At 39.5% G+C, this 15,124-nt stretch overlaps 1 protein-coding gene and 1 pseudogene across 3 annotated transcripts in view; both read right to left on the reverse strand.

Moving 5' to 3' along the window:
• WARS2 (tryptophanyl tRNA synthetase 2, mitochondrial) overlaps positions 1-15,124 on the reverse strand; it is a 110,199-nt gene that overhangs the window by 48,765 nt on the left and 46,310 nt on the right. The gene's annotated exons all lie outside the window — the stretch shown is intronic.
• Positions 5,706-10,467, reverse strand: LOC134730788 (RNA-binding motif protein, X-linked 2-like; annotated as a pseudogene).

The raw sequence follows: 15,124 nt of genomic DNA on the forward strand, positions 1-15,124 counted from the left end.
TTGCTTTTTAAAAATATGTCTTGGAACCTGCTAAAGTGAGGCTTTCCACCTTCTTTTTCTTCAAGAGTACTTTATCCATCCTTGGCCCTTTATACGTATCAATATATTTTAGAATCATCTTGTCAAGTCCCAAGAGAAAAAAAAACCCTGTTCATTTTTTGCTTCTTCTTTTTAGATCAGATTAGAAGCTGCAATTGCTGGTTGGGGTTGCTGACTGAGATCACACTGCATCTATAGATTGTTTCGGGGAGAACTGACATCTTTATAATATTGAGTCCTCCAATCCAGGAAGCCACAAGCCATGTTAAGTCTTTTTTATACCTAATGCTAGCTCCTGAGAGCTAATCTACTTTTGATATGTGAGTGCCAAGGTTACTTAAATTTGGCACTTCCTTTTCCCCAAGTATTCCAAATCCTACAAATATAGTCTATTTTCCTCTCAACTCCTAAGATGATAGCCCTAAAATAGAATGCTACATCATAGCTCCATGGTCCAGAATTGGGCTTGATCCAGGAACTGAGGAGGAAACCCAAATGATCTGTGGCTCTGAGGATATGAAAAACATCTTTCAGGTAATTGAGAACAAATATAATCTTACACTCAAAATCACAAACACACACATAAAAGGCTTTCAAGTGATGAAATCCCCAAATCATAATCTAGAAACAATATTTTTAAAATAATTCCTACTTGAGAATTGAGAGAGAGAGAGAAGTTAGCATAGAATGAGTACCTATTAGCGAGGCTTCCTCCAGGACCTAGGGACCCTAACCAGCTCTGGATTCCTGATATGGGAATAAGCAAAGGAATTTTCAGTGCAGTAAGAAATGATTAATGGGCTTTAGGGACTGATTGATGAAGAGAGAAAGCAAAGCAGAAAAACAAACTCTGAAGTTAATAAATGGAAAGGAAAAGAATACCATCCTGAAATACTTGACCTAGGAAGATAAGGGACTGTTTATGGTAATGTAAAGGGTTATAAAGACTAGGAATTTTAAGTTGAAAATAATAGGAATATTTTCACATATATTCCTCCATCTTCAAACTCAGAAATTATTCCCCAGGAGAAATGGAGAAAACAAATTCTTGAGAAAACTAGAAGAGAAAAGCACCAGAGAAGAGACTGTGGGAAAAAAGTATTGTGACCAGTGGGAATGGGCTAGAAATGATCTAATACATCTTTTCCATTCTCTAGTTCCTGGGATTCTATACATTAGTGCAGAGGGAATGATATTATCAAGCAATGAGACCAACGAGAAGTGTTTTGTTCAATTTTCAAGGCGCTGTTAAAAAAATACAGCCTCTAAATGGGAACTGGATACCTGGTCTTAAAAATATACAGAGAGCATCCTGCTCTTCTGCAGTGAGTTTATGTTCCCGTCTGTTCCCTCTGCAGGAGTCAGCAGGCGGCCTGACGGCATGGCAGGGGAGACATGCCAGGTACCATGAAATCATGGGGTTGGAATGTGGAGTTTGGGTGGTGGGAGGATGGGGGTTCTGTGTTCAAAAGCACTAGAGTTAGAAAAGAATGAAAACGAAAGGAGCTTGGGCTTCCCATGGGTTTGGACAGGAGACAAACCACAAAGAAAACAGCTTCTAGCCTAGCCCACAGGCATTCATTCAAGGGGAAGCCTGGAGCATCAACCTACAATTCCATCACAGTATGCAGAGGATTAAAAAAGAAGCATGTTAGAAAGTAGGTCTTCATTTCATTTCAGGCATATTTCCCTGGTAAATGCCACTTCCAGCCTATACATTTATTGGCTCGTTTTTATAACAGAACCAGCAGTACCAAATCCCTGGGGAGCTTCAGCTCTAGGATTTGACATATACTAGAAGAGAGGGTGGGTATTCAAATCAAAGGTAGAGCATACTTATCATTTTGACAGACATAGCTGAAACTATTCCTGTTGTAAGGTACTGAGCACATCCAAAATGTGTAATTTCCTTAATTTTCTTACTGTACTCAAAAGCAATTGAAAATTCCCAAGTTATTAATTATGGCAAAAGAATTTTTGTGATTAGGAGAGCTTCTGTCTTTAATTTCAAGTGAATAAGATCCATCAAAAGAAGGCTGCCTACTAGCTTTGAAACACTTTCAGCTTCAGTACAGTGGTGAGAAACAGACTTCAACTAAAGATTTCAAGACTCTTCTTACAAAGTCCTGCTTGTATCCAGCTGTAACAGCAATTGTTCATTCATCACACTTGTTTTAACTACAGTCAAAGGTAAACCACAAACTTGGCTCAATGGCCACACTATGTCTTATTGGTTACATAAATGGCATTTTATCACAGATTGTAATAAAAAAAGTATTCAATAACATTACCAGGTAATTGGGATGAAAATCTCTTTCTATAAGTCTATTTATTCTTCTAATTGTATATAAATTTTAAAATATTGTTTAAAGCTGTCACTCCTTAGCTCTGTTAGTGTTTCTCAATTCTATCATCTACATTGCCCTACTATTTCAATCCTACATTCCTGAAATTATCTTCAACATTTTCTTGAAAATGCCTCTATTGGCAATTAAGGGTTGAAGAGCTGAAACAGAGAAGACCCGGCGTGACACTGGTGCTCCTCTGAAGGTTTGGCCATGCCTCAGCATTGTTCTGCTATAGTCAGCTCTTTCCTCCGGAAAGCACTGGAGAGTCCAGGTCTGTTAAGAAATGCTCACTCAGCACCAAGAAAAATGGGTTCATCATTTCTAAGCATCTGCTTAGAAATAAAACCAGATGCTCAGACCTAGGAATCAATAGAGTAAATATTAATTCAGTATAAGAGAAAGAAGGTCCTACATCACCTCCAAATAAATAATTGTTGGCCTACAATTAAAACTGAAGGAAAAATATTTTTAAAAAGAAAGAAAAAGGAGTGACTAACCAATTAGACTGTGAGCTCCTTAAGGGCATAAATGATAAGCACTTAATATGTATTGTTAGTTCAGTAAAAGAGTTTAAAAGGAATCAACTTGATTCTTAAAAATATTCCCCACAGGCTTATTTAAGCCATTTTCAAATTTTAAGAGTTACATATCTATTTTCCTTACACGTGCTGTACCTACCATCCTTCTATCATGTGATGGAATGCTTTTGCAGATGTATTTTCCTTCTTGTGATGAAATTTAGCTATCAGAAACATGCCCTGGCCCTTTCATGTACTTCATCTCATGTAGTGAAGGTAGGAATCATAGGCATCATTTTCTAGGGAAGGACACTGCTAAGTTAAATAACCTGCATAAAGTCACAGACAGGTGAGTCAGATCTGGATCTGAGCTCTTGCCACTGGACTCCAAATTCTATATTCCTTCCATCACACTGAACTGAATGCAATTTAGAACTTCTTGGCTTCAAGCATCCCACTCCCACCCAACCCCTCTCCCCAACACACTTCTCAGAAGGGGAAAGTATACCATGGAGATGTTAATGAAAAGGCCAAGGGCACACAACTAGTGGCACAGCTGGAGCCACAATTCAGAACTCCAGTGCTCTGGCCACCACACCACATAATGTTCTTCCCCAGGTGCCATGTTTTGAAGCTATGACCCCCTCAAAATTCAAATTGAAAATCCCCACTGTGGTAGTATTAAAAGGCAGGGCCTTTTAGAAAGTGATTAAGTCATGAGGGTTCTGTCTCATGGATGGATTAATGCCCTTATAAAAGAGGCTTCAGGCTGGGGTGTGGTGGCTCACACCTGCAATCCCAGCACTTTGGGAGGCCAAGGCAGGTGGATCACTTGAGGTCAGGAGTTTGAGACCAACCTGGCCAAAACGGTGAAACCCCGTCTCTACTAAAAATACAAAAATTAGCCAGGCGCAGTGGTGGATGTCTGTAATCCCAGCTACTCGGGAGGCTGAGGCAGGAGAATCACTTGAACCCAGGAGGCAGAGGTTGCAGTGAGATGAGATAGCGCCATTGCACTCCAGCCTGGGTGACAGAGTGCTACTCCATCTCCAAAAAAGAAAAGAAAAGAAAGGAAAGATTTAGAGAAAGTATACACTGTTTTGTCCTTCCACCCCCTCTACCACGTAAGGACCCAGCATTCCTCCTTGCTGGAGGATGCAGCAACAAGGCACCATCTTGAAAACAGAGAGCGGCCCTCACCACACACCAAGGCTGGTGCCTTGCTCTTGAACTTCCTAGCCTCCAGAACTGTAAGAAATAAGTATCTGTTCTTCATAAATTACCCAGTCTGTAGTATTTTGTTATAGCAGCACGAGTGAACTAAGACACCAGGTTTTTAATTTTATACTGTTCTTTTCTTCCGTAGTTGTTTCTTTTGTACCTAAACATCTCTTTGGGCTATTTTCTTCAGGTCTTTTTTTCTGTCTCCCCAGCAGGAAGAAATGATAAAATGTAAAGTCATGACACTTTGGTTCCCAGGAAGGATTACATCATCACCTCAGGGCAGCTAATCTATATTTAAATGCAAAGGTTATACGTAAGTAAAGAATAAGGAGGCAAGTCTTTTTTTGTCTTAGATGCTTAAAACTAAATTAACAATTATCTAAACATGACATAAATAATTAGAAAATTAAATGTAGTGCAAAATATTTTAATTCCTAATAACACTACTTGCTAAACCAAATCAGCAAGTGTCATATTCTTGCCATAACATACTAACTAACACAGCATATTATTATCTTGAACAGGACAGTAAGTACAGGTAATAGATCAAGAAGCACTACAATTTTAAAAGTACAAAAAATGATATAAAATGTTTAAAAAATTTAGTTTTTCCTCATAAGTTTTTTTTTTTTTTTTTTGAGACAGAGTGTCTCTCTGTTGCCCAGGCTGGAGTACTGTGGACGATCAGAGCTCACTGCAGCCTCAAACTCCTAGGCTCAAGCAGTCCACCCACCCTCCCAAGTAGCTGGGACTAAACGCACACACAACTATGTCGGCTAATTTTTTTTTTTTTTGGTATAATTCTATTTATATGAAATATCCAGAATAGGCAAACCCATAAACAGGAAGTCAGTTGGTGGTTGCTAGGGATGGGGAGGAGGGAGGAAATGGAGAGTTCTTGTTTAATGGGTACAGGGTTTCATTTTGGGATGATAAAAAATGTTTTGGAACTAGATAGAGGCGATGGTTACACAACATTGTGGATGTTTAGTACCAAATGTCACTGAATTGTTCCCTTTAAAATGGTTAACTTTATGTTATGTGAATTTCACCTCAATACAAATAAATAATAAATACATTGCAAGGAAAAAATTTGGAAAGAGGCCTATCAAACAAAAAAGTTGTAATGAAAAAGAAAAGACATTAAACATTTTTTTAAACAGGAGGTTTTGGGCATGGAGCTGGTTGATCTTAAAAATCCTATCCCATTCATTCACATCAAGCTGTCCAAACCTAGTAACTGGAAAGGTCCCACGATGCTGAGCTCTAAACATCAAACACAAAACTAGAATTCTAGAATTATCTGGTATTTTCCCTTTCCTGAAAATTCCATCTTCAATTGGGTCTACAGGTTCAAGAGCCATATTTATGAATCAACATTCAGGGCACGTACTCTGGTTCAGGGACAATGAATGGTACGAAGAATATCCAGGATATGTAGCTGCAGCCCTCTCAATGACTCTAATACTCAAGGGGTTAAAAGAATCCAGCCCCAGGAGTTTTAGATACAAAAATAGTAACAATCCAACTGAATTTGACTGCATTTAAAAAACATAATTATTTCCAAATCTACCGAGCAGCTGAACAGTCTTCAGTGACGCCTACAGTCACTGGAATTCAAAGACTCCTGCTCCCGGCAGCGCTGGGTCCTTTTATGCCTATGGGATTTATCTCGGCTCCTACCTCTACTTCTATGACTACGCCCTTCAGAACGCCCGTTGTACAGGCTAGAAAGTGTGCCTGAGCTCCGCCCTCTGTCCTTATCCCTGGTCTTTTCTTCTCTTGCCTCCCTCCTGCTTGAGGACCTGTGCTCGTGCTTGGGTTTCTCATTCTTCAGCTCCCTCTCTCGGTTCTCTGCCCAACCAGAGTAGGCAGTCCTGGCCTTGGGGAGCTTCCGCCCCTCCCTAGGCACTGACTTCTGAGCTCTCTCCTAGTTCTTGCTGCTGTGCTTCTTAGGGCCAGGGTCGTCCTCTTCCTTTACTGTCTTGCTTCTGGGTGACGAAGAGGATGGTTGCTCTGCCTGTACCTCCCAGTCAGTTGTCTCTTTTTCTTTTTTTCCTTTTTGTCTTTTTTTGCGCTTTTTTGTTGGTTTTTCATCTTCAGAGCTCTCAGACAAACTTGGTGAGGGGGTACGAGCCCCACAGCCCTTCTCCTGGAGCTCTTTGGTCACATCATCCATTTCTTCTGAGTCCTTAGGAACGCAATAGTTAGACACATGATCCACTCGGATAGTTCTTCCTTTGATCTTGATCCCATTAAAATTGTCAATGGCCAGAATTGTGCTCCTCTGGTCTTCATAGCAGAGGAAACAGAATCCTTTGGATTTCCCAGTCTTCTTGTCCCACATGAGATTAATGTTAACAATCTCCCCATACTGTGAGAACACACAGATGATGTCCCCTTCAGTCAGCTCATAAGGAAGCCCTCCCAGGAAGATCCAGGCACTGTCCTTGTACTCGGAGTGCCAGGACACCTTATCGGCCACCCCAAGCTGGACCTCTCGCTCATTCAGCTCATTGATCAGCTTCACCTTAGTTAAAGGGTTCATCTCCACGGGCCCAAACTCAGTGTTCAGGTATCAGTGCCCAGGCAAGGCAGTGTGGCACATACCCTGGCTAATTTTTTAAATTTCTCGTAGAGGCAAGGTCTTGCTATCTCGCCCAGATTGGTCTCAAACTCCTAGCCTTAAGTGATCTTCTTGCCTTGGCCTCCCAAAGTTCTGGGATGACAGGTGTGAGCAATTGCACCCAGCCTTCATAAGAAAATTCTAACATTGATTTTCAAGTGTTCATTCTGGGGGTATATGATATTTTCATTATCTCTTGTGGCCAACTAAAGGCTTATCATACCAACAATTATCACTGCTCACACATCCACATTGACACCTGCCTGATTCCTCTCTTCAGCTGATTATCTGAGAACATTTATCCTTTGGCCAGCAGCTGAGATATGTGGCTACCCACACCAAGTCGTCAGACTGTTACTAAACATGCGAGGATTAATTACACTGGTTTTAATACTTTTCTAACTGTGTACCCTTTTTCAAATATAATATTCTTAGATGTGCCTAATAAGTGGAATTGTCCAAAGAAAAGCTTGAGAGGTGGATGGATAATAGCAGAGTCAGTGGGGGAGCTCTGGTGGGTCCCTGACTGCTCTTTTGACCTCACCCCAGTCAAGCACAAAGGGGGCTTCTCAGAGCACAGTCTGAAAACCGATTTCAGACATTTTCAAAGTATTAATATTTTGTTGAAATTGAAACTGTCTTCCTCAGGGTATTGGGGAATATACAGGAGAAGAAAGATACTAAAATATGGGATAGAGGTGCAAATATCACATATGCTGACTTAGCATAACTCTTCTCATTTCTTCCTCTGAAACAAGACTCTGACTTTGTGGGGTGGTCAATGCCCTTCCCAGTCATTCTCCAATCACACCACCTGGGGAACTCAGCTGACTACTTGCCTTTCTTCTGTAGAGTACTCCCCTCTGCATTCACACTCTTCCACCATCCTAGAATGCCCTTTAACCTCTTTTCTGCATGGGGAACTCTCCTTGGTCATTAAGCCCTAACAATCTCTCACTGATTCTGAGACTCTTAAACATGCTTCTTCCTCCTACCAAACACACCCATACCTGGTCCATGCTCCACCACACACACCATCAATGTCTCTCTTTCTCTCTCTCACTCAGAAGAACAGATGCCTCCTTCATCAATTCTTCATTATTGCACATATCACATCGATAACTTGGTAAATATTTTTTTATTTGCTCCATAGATATATTTTCCCACCTAGAATATGAGCTCTTCTAGGGCAGGGACTATCTTTTCCTTCTTTATATACCCAGTAAATAGCACAGTGCCAGGTATGTTGTGGTCCCCTAATAAATGTTAACTGAATCATGACAAATCCTTTCTCCCATACTTTAGTTCCAAATATAAAGGGTAAAATAACTATAAAGAAAATAAGTCAAATGTTTCAGTTGCAGGCAAATGTTAAACAAGTTACGTTCTAGGAGTTTGTTTAAAAATTGGTTCTTTGAAACTCAGAAATTGGGTTCTTCAAATGGGAAGCAGACCATCAAAGTCTCTCTGAGCCTACAATATTCTTGAAGAATGGTTTTAACAGCATGATTTCAGCTGTACCTAACCAGCATCCATAAAATTGTTTCTGTGGGAAAGTGGAATCCGAGGTCCATTTTGGACACCAGAAATCTATTCAGTGGTGGCTTTGATTTTGTATTAGAAAGGACTTAAGGGGAGCAATTATGCATGCAGAGGAGGTTGTATTTGCATATACAGTAAATTCTTTTTAGTTAGATTGTATGATTACTTTGAGGTGGAGTAACAGGTTAAACATCCTCATGCATTAATTGCCTTTCTTATTGATATTGTATGGACTGTCAGAGGCAGCAGCCCTGGCCACTGCTGGTGGAAAAGTAAAGAGCAGAAAGAAGGTGAGAGGAAGGGATTAGAACAGAGGCTCTCAAAGTGTGTTTCCAGTACCAGCAGTAGCATCATGGCTTGGGAACTTGTTAAAAATGCAGTCTTGGGTTCCAACCCAGACCTACTAAATCAGGAATTCTAAGAGTGGGGCTTATCCCAGAAGAAATGAGAAAATTTATGCGACCCGGGCTTTAACAAGCCTCTTCAGTGATTCTGATGTATGCTAAAGTTTGAGCGAGGTTTTTGGGCAACAATAATCTATTCTTAAAATTCACTTCAACTGCAGAAAATGAGGTACAGATAAAAACATTATGAATGAAAAAGAGAAGGTCCCTTCTAAGCCAACAGTTCTCAATCTTGGCTGCACTGCAATCACTTGGGAGCTTTAAAAAATACTGATGCCTGGGCACCACCCCCAGAGATTCTGATTTAATCAGTCTGGGATTTGGCATGAGCAATGGGAGTTTTAAAAGCTCCCCAGGTGATTCTAACATGAAGCCATGAATGAGAAACCACTGTTCTAAGCCAACTGCTACATAATTATCTTCCAAAGCTGCCAACCTGCTAGGAAACACTGAAACACACACACACAAATAAAAGGACTAAAAATGTGAAGAGTAAGTTCACTTGCTAGTAATTTACATTTCAAGGTAATGAAATCTCTAATGCAATGATTTAATCATGTATAGGCAGAGGCCCCTTTGGCTCCCAGCAGTTTGGATATTACATGCGGCAGCCACGAAGGACAGAAGATTATGACGCTGTGGTCGTACCCTCTATGCTGGTGAGAGAAGACACCTGTGACAACAAGTAGGCATGCTATCTTCGATGGCTAGGTAGACTTACTTGGCAAAGTCCAATTCCATAAATCTCTATGGCTCAGGGATTCAGAAAGCATATATAGCCTGGACATCACCAAGGAAGTAATACCACTGAGGAGTGTTCAACATCAGTAATGGATTGGAGACAAAATTATCTCTGCATAGAGATACTGTTTTTACCCATGTCCCTGCTTGGCAAACTCCCTACTTCCTTCTGATCTTTCCTACCAGAAAGTCTGGATTCAACACTCGAGCACTGTAAGTGGGTCTCATAGTTAGCTCAGTTGGTTGGCCAAGACCTGGACTAATATCATGTGGCCTTGGCTAAGTGAAGCTGAGATGCCAGTAATTCTTATATATAATGTATGATATAATTCCCTGACTATCTCAAGTGTTCTGAACCTTTGAGAGACAGTGTGAATTTCTTACAAAGTACCCACAATCCAAACAGGAAAACACATTTCTAAAGTTAGTTTCCTGGCATAAAATAGTTTACAAAAAAGGGATTTTTTTTGACTGTTATTTCACCTCTTCCAAGAGCAAATAAGTCTCATGTTCCAGCTAATCATGGCTCCCTTTCTCATCCAACCTGTAGACTGATATAAGACTACAGGGTGTTCCAACCACATTTGCATCATCAGACCCTTCTGTCAGCTCAGGTTGTTAACTCAGCCTTATAGTAAGTTAGAAGAATGACAAAACCAAGCACTAAAATATGATTTTGATAACTAGCTTGGTTATAAACCATGGCTGAGAAGCAGAATCTAGTGCCACACTGCCGGGATTCAAGACTTTGCCCAGTTACTTATGTGGCTTTGAACATGTACAAAATAGGGATAATAATAGTACCTATCTCAGAGGGTGGTTAGGAGGACTGTGACAAGTTTATTAGTATAACCCTGGCACAGAATAAGCTCTCAGTAATCTAACCATATCTGGAGATCAAAATTTTATTTTATTTTGACCCAACCATTCAATGTATGGAAATCTGTCCTACAGAAATACTCACACAAGAATGTAAGAAGATCTGGTGTTCCCCCTGATTATTTAATTACAAAAGAATTATACTGGTACATATACACCATGAAATTCTATGTAGCCATAGGAAGGAATGAGATCATATCCTTTACAGGGACATAGATGGAGTTGGAAGACATGATTCTCAGCAAACTAACCCAGGAACAGAAAACCAAATACCACATGTTCTCACTTATAAGTGGGAGCTGAATGATGAGAACACATGGACACATGGTGGGGAACACCACATACTGAGGCCTGTCAGGTTGGAGAGGGAGAGCATCAGGAAGAATAGCTAATGGATGCTGGGCTTAATACTTAGGTGACAGGATGATCTGTGTAGCAAACCACCATGGCACACATTTACCTATGTAACAACTCTGTATATCCTGCACATGTAGCCTTGAACTTTAAAGTTGAAGAAAAAAAAAAAAGAATTATAAGCAACTAATGTCCATCACTCGGGGAAATACTAAATAAGTTATAGTTTTCTTTTTATATAATGAAATACTATGGAATAGATATGAAGGTAGGTCCTGTTAAGTACTGAGAATTGGCACAGGGTGGAGGTGAGGAGCCCAAATCTAGAGTCACACATGTGAGTCCAGTGCCAGCCTTCTTGTGCACCGGCTGTGCTTCCTTGTACAAATCACGGAACTTCCTTAGCTGTAAAATGGGAGGAATGACAGTACTCCCCTGAAGGTTCTATATAGACATTTGTTAAATAGATAAATGCTGACAAGGAAGACAGCCTACATACCTAACTTACTAGTGGTTATACAAGGAAATGGGAGTAATGACTTCCTTTTTGACTTTTTGTATTGTTTAACTTTTTAAAAAATGCATGTCATTTTTCTGTCACCAAATTTTAAAAATAAGCCTGGGCCAGATGCAGTGGCTCACACCCGTAATGCCAATACTTTGGGAGGCCGATGTGGGAGGATCACTTGAGCCAGGAGATTGAAATCAGCCTGGTCAACATAGGGAGATCCTGTCTCTACCAGAAAAAAAATAAAAATAAATAAATAAATACAGGAAAATTAGCCAGGCATGGTAGCACATGCCTGTAGTACCAGCTACTCAGGAGGCTGAGGTGGGAGAATTGCTTGAGCCTGGACATCGAGGCTGCAGTGAGCAATGATTGTGCCACCATACTCCAGCCTGGGCAACAGAGCAAGATCCTGTCTCAAAAGAAAAATCGGCCTAGTTTTTCGGCATATGGTGGTCTGATTGAATTAGTTGATATGTAACTAAAAGAGTCTCATACTAACAGGAATGTTGGTTATTACCATTTTCATTTTAAATAATGGGAAATTAAGACAGACAATGTTAAATGATTTATTAAGTTCAGATATTAAGTAATTTGTAAAATGAAACTAAAATAGAAACAATGTAGTGTAATCTAAAGGACTTGAGTTTTGAGGATCAGACAGTGCTAGGTTCAAAATCCTTCTATGCCTCCTAGCGCCTTTTGCAAATTATGTAACCTCTCTGAAACTCAGTTTTATTATTTGGACAATGAGGTTAATGGTAATAATAGCTAACATTTATTGAGTGCTTACTAAATGGGAAGCATTATAGCAAGAGCTATAAATGTATTATCTCATTTGATCCTCATAAAAACTCTGAGGTGCTTGTTTCACAAGGATGAAGGAACTGAGGCACAGAAGGGTTAAATGAGTGGTCCATACCTAGTAAATAGCGGAGCCACGACTTGAACCCAGGTCGATTAACTTCAGCCATATGTACTTCAGAGGGAGATTATGAGAAGATAGCAAGGCACTCAAGAAATTATTTGTTTTACCCCTTTGATTCACTAGAATGTATGGCCTAAAATTTTAATTTTATGTTATAATAAACTTCTAAGGGGTGTGTGATTCTCTTACACTGCTCACACTAAAGATAACTGACTGCTTGATATACTTGTTTCATTGAGAAGTGGTGGCCCATACCAGGGCAGGTGACAAGGACAGTGGTTCTTATTCATCTGGGCAGCAGCTTCAGTGCTAATTCTAAACACAGGTGGTGAGAGAGACAGCCAACAGGAAGGGGGAAGGAATCACTGCTGACATGTGCAACTGGGAAGATTGATGGTTTCCCTCTCTCTTTTTCCCCAATGTGTCGGCATGGGAGCAGAGATGTAGAAGCCGCTGTGCTGAGGACAGTAAAATACACAGCACAGTGTCTGCCTGGCTGCAACACTGATTAATGAGACCAAAATGACACAGAAAACAGGCAGTGCTTCGGAAGGATAATTCACAGGCATTTCTTTATTTAATCATTTCAACAAAAGCAGTTCCCATAAACTGCCCAGTTTGAACTAGAATCTAGAATTCCCCGTGGTTAGAGCAACACAGGGGTATATTTGGTGGGATGCATGGATCAAAGAGTGAGAATATAAAGAGAGTTTGTAATGAAGTAAATTCACTAATGACTGGCTGGGTACAAACTTAGGAATTCCTCTACTTTCTCTGACTGACCAAAACATTCACAAAGTTCCAGGTAAGATAGTTATTTGCCTACCTAACTTAATGTAGGGATGATATGAGAATACGTTATCACAAGGAATTGCACCCTGTTAAAGCACTCTTGCTTTTCAAGACTAGTAGCCAGCGTCACCAATTCTTCATGTTTTACCACAGCTGCATAATGTATACATTTAAAATGACATTATCTTTATTAAGGAAATTAATCTAAAAATTAATTAACATCAAATATTATTTTTAGTACTTACTATCACCTGTCTTACTTCCCACGAGCAGCTCTTCAAACTTAATACTATATCCCAAACTAAATCTGTTGACGCATGACCTTCAGGTCAACTCTCCCCGATTCTGCACTGTATTCTCAATTCTGGCTAATGATACAACCATCTACCTAGTCTCCTAACCTTAAGATTCATCCCCAACTCTTTCCTTTCCCTTACCAGATTCTGTTGGTTCAAATCCTGCCTCCTCCAATTACTAGCTATGTGATCTTTGGCAAGTATTTGTGCCTCAGTTTCATCACCTGAAATAAAAATTTTAATAGTACTGATTTATAGGAGAATTGCAAGAATTAAACAAATTAATACATAAAAAGTGTTTAGATTAGTGCCTGGCACATAGAAAATGCTTAATAAATATTAGCTATCTTCATCATCTAATCAATTACTAAATCATCAGGGATGTTTCTCAATACAATTTCATTTCTCCATCTCCATCAATGTAGTCTAAACCACAATCATCTCACCTGTGCTGTTTCAATAGCTTTTTTCTGAGTTTTTTAATCTTCTACACTATTACCTGAACTATCATTTAAAAGTAATGAATCTCCACTGATTCTTCCTTTTTCACAGAATCAAATCCAAACCCTTAATTTAGTGTATAAAATCCTTCATAATCTGACTTCAAATATATGTAGATTACTTAGGCATAGTAAGGGCAATTATCCCCATGAATCGACATTAATTAAGCAAGTGAGAAGTCTTATGAGAAATATAGAGTTCAAGTTTTACATTTAACATTTTAAAACATGCTATTTTTCATTGATTACCCTAACACTAGAGTAAGTATCATATTCACCGAAAAACCACTGAGTAATCTTTAGGATCTATAATTTAAAGCCTAAAACATAAAAAAAATTACATGCCATTTTTCTAGTGTACTTCCATTGCTTGGTGTAGTAGGTTGAATTATGTCCCTCCAAAATTCATGTCTACCTAGAACTTCAGAATGTAACCTTATTTGGAAATAGGATCTTCGCAGATATAATCAGTTAAGATGAGGTCATACTAGATTATAGTGGGCTCTAAATACAATGACTTGTGTCCTTAAAAGAAGAGAAGACACACAGACACATAGAGGGAAAAGGGCCACATGACAATGGAGGCAGAGATTGGAGTGATACAGCTACAATTCAAGAAAATCCCAAGGATTGCGAAGAGCCACCAGCGGCTAGGAAGAGACAAGGAAGGGTTCTTCCTTAGAGTCTTAAGAAGCATGCCCTGCCAACACCTCAGTGTCAGACTGCTAGCCTCCAGAACTGTGAAAGAATACATTTCTGTTCTTTTAGGCCACCAGTTTGTGGTACTTTGTTATGGCAGACTTAGAAAACTATTAATAGCACACTTGACTAATGTCTTAAATTGATAAAGGTAAGTAAGGTCAGTTGTTCAGGATCTGTAATCTGGTTACTATTTCTGTCAGAAATTCACATCCAGGACACTGGCCTTCTCTTCCAAGACAGTGCAAGCCCTGGGGCAATGCAGAATAGAATAAAAGTGTTCTGCACGGGTTGTGGTGACTGACCAAACCACAACTGTATGTAGGTAGTAGTGCTGAGAGGCAGGAAGCATTATTACATAGACCATGTCCAATAAACAAACAGCCATCAACTAAGGGGCTATAATCATAGATGAAGTTGCTGTTACTTTGTTCTGGGATCAAAGTTCTAGGATCACATTTGCATTGATTCCATAAAATTACTGCACATAGTTGACTTTGTTCCATTTATTTCTTCCATTTAAACAGTAGCTCTGAAATTTTCATTATGCTGTAATCTCTCAGAAAAATGTAAATTTAAACTTAGCAAATATTTATTTCCTTTGGTAAAAAAAAATATTGATTGTATACCATTTTCCAGATGAAGCAGTATGGCATGCACTATTTCAACTTCCATGATCAATTATTGCTCTCCAAAAGGACTTTTTTTTCCCCCTTTGAAATCTTG

This window comes from Pan paniscus, chromosome 1 (assembly GCF_029289425.2).
Source record: "Pan paniscus chromosome 1, NHGRI_mPanPan1-v2.0_pri, whole genome shotgun sequence".
In the NCBI taxonomy this organism is placed as follows: domain Eukaryota; kingdom Metazoa; phylum Chordata; class Mammalia; order Primates; family Hominidae; genus Pan; species Pan paniscus.